The sequence below is a fragment of the Dermacentor variabilis genome, chromosome 7 (genome assembly GCF_050947875.1).
Source record: "Dermacentor variabilis isolate Ectoservices chromosome 7, ASM5094787v1, whole genome shotgun sequence".
NCBI classification, from domain to species: Eukaryota; Metazoa; Arthropoda; class Arachnida; order Ixodida; family Ixodidae; genus Dermacentor; species Dermacentor variabilis.
This window is the reverse complement of record NC_134574.1, coordinates 98,253,090-98,255,925: the sequence shown is the minus strand read 5'-3', so window position 1 is coordinate 98,255,925 and position 2,836 is coordinate 98,253,090.

The window sequence follows — 2,836 nt, the reverse complement described above, 5'->3', positions numbered from 1 at the left end:
AGAAGTCCCTACGTTCCGACATCATATACCGGATGTTGGACCTAGCTTGAGCCAAACAATTATTATATGCGAATGCCACGTGGGTGGTTCAAACCCCGGTAAGGCTGTTGCCCGTAGCTTGGAGATACTCAGACTATTGTTTGCATTCCGTCTAGTTATGTAATTAGTCTTAATAACTTATTCAACTTCTTAATTATTATAATTAAATGAAAAGAGTCAATGTGAAGATTGTGCAACATGAAAAATTCCTGACACGAGGTTGTGCTGCTCCATACTTGCTGCATGAAAGTTGTGTTCCCAGTGTGAAAGAAACCAGCAAATACACGCAAAATGTCTGAAGTGGTCAATTCGGCGTGAATACGCAAAATTGGTTTACCCACTGAACGCTCTACGCCACCTAGCACGGATCCCAAAAGAAAAACCCCGGTCGGTGAGAGTGCGAATAAATGTTCAGACAACATTGTTTGACTCTATATGAGGCAGGTGGGAGTCTACCAAGTCACCGTACACATTTGTGTATTCTTTTTGTTGAAGGGCGCCACATACCTACGCACACCCATTGACACATGCCTAGTCTAACATACCAAGTGGGACATACCCGGTGACCAAAGTTGGCGACGAAGAGGTTCACCGAAAAGCGGTACACACGCAGTGACCAAAGTTTGTGTCCTGGAGGTTAACTGAGGAGCCTGACACACCTGCATGCAGAGGCTCTGAAACCTCAATATCCAGGACAGAGGTTCTGCGAAGGCCGGCACATGGCCATATGACACACAACCAGTGACCTAAGTCGGTCGAACAGCTGGTCTCGAACCCAGGAAAGGGAATATCGGTGTTGTACTCATTTGACCAAGGGCTAGCCTGGTACCTGAGATGATGCAAAATGGTTACATTGAAGAACAGACAGACAGACAGACAGACAGACAGACAGACAGACAGACAGACAGACAGACAGACAGACAGACAGACAGACAGACAGACAGACAGACAGACAGACAGACAGACAGACAGACAGACAGACAGACAGACAGACAGACAGACAGACAGACAGACAGACAGACAGACAGACAGACAGACAGACAGACAGACAGACAGACAGACAGACAGACAGACAGACAGACAGACAGACAGACAGACAGACAGACAGACAGACAGACAGACAGACAGACAGACAGACAGACAGACAGACAGACAGACAGACAGACAGACAGACAGACAGACAGACAGACAGACAGACAGACAGACAGACAGACAGACAGACAGACAGACAGACAGACAGACAGACAGACAGACAGACAGACAGACAGACAGACAGACAGACAGACAGACAGACAGACAGACAGACAGACAGACAGACAGACAGACAGACAGACAGACAGACAGACAGACAGACAGACAGACAGACAGACAGACAGACAGACAGACAGACAGACAGACAGACAGACAGACAGACAGACAGACAGACAGACAGACAGACAGACAGACAGACAGACAGACAGACAGACAGACAGACAGACAGACAGACAGACAGACAGACAGACAGACAGACAGACAGACAGACAGACAGACAGACAGACAGACAGACAGACAGACAGACAGACAGACAGACAGACAGACAGACAGACAGACAGACAGACAGACAGACAGACAGACAGACAGACAGACAGACAGACAGACAGACAGACAGACAGACAGACAGACAGACAGACAGACAGACAGACAGACAGACAGACAGACAGACAGACAGACAGACAGACAGACAGACAGACAGACAGACAGACAGACAGACAGACAGACAGACAGACAGACAGACAGACAGACAGACAGACAGACAGACAGACAGACAGACAGACAGACAGACAGACAGACAGACAGACAGACAGACAGACAGACAGACAGACAGACAGACAGACAGACAGACAGACAGACAGACAGACAGACAGACAGACAGACAGACAGACAGACAGACAGACAGACAGACAGACAGACAGACAGACAGACAGACAGACAGACAGACAGACAGACAGACAGACAGACAGACAGACAGACAGACAGACAGACAGACACTTAATGTTCAACAAGGTGTCAAAGACGTCTAATCACGTCAAAACATTAAATATTTCTTGTTTACCTACATTATTAAGTTACACAGTTATACTGAAGATATATATTCTTATTGGCGTATATGCTTATCTGAAATTTACTGTATACTGAGAATACATATGAGGCCTTCAATACAGTCGGCTTGTGCCCTATGTTTATTAAAAGCAAAATTTGCAAATAAGTTCCGGGACCAAGAATTTTAAGGAGTAATCTTTTCGAAAAGCAGGATCGCCACTTTGCCACAAGCGACGGCCTGAGTCGGTACTATATTTTGGCGGCATTTAAACAGAAAACCCAGTTGAACAAGTCAAATGTCAAGGCACTGCCGTAGATCTAGGTGTCTAATATTGTTGCCGAATTGGTAATTTGTACGCGGAACCGCGAGAAAAGCTGCTAGGTCATTACCTGGCTTCCCCAGATAGAACACATTTTGAGGTATGGAACTGATCCAGCTGGTAAAGTTCCTACTTGACAGGATATCGCTGTAAAGACGATCGTCGTGCACAGGAGATTGTATTGTTGCATTGTGTATTGTTCACCATACATTCTTAGTGCGACCATTTTCTCTCTTGTTCCACCGAATTATTTTCCCTAATTGAACAATTGTCCCCGCAGGGCCGTCTGCGTAAGCAGGCGTTTGGTGTGTTGCGACACCACGTACCCGAGCACACGAGGGTTGGACCCTCCCGCGTGTAGCCGTGCGCGGCTTAGCCGTGTCTGAGGAAAAGGGGAT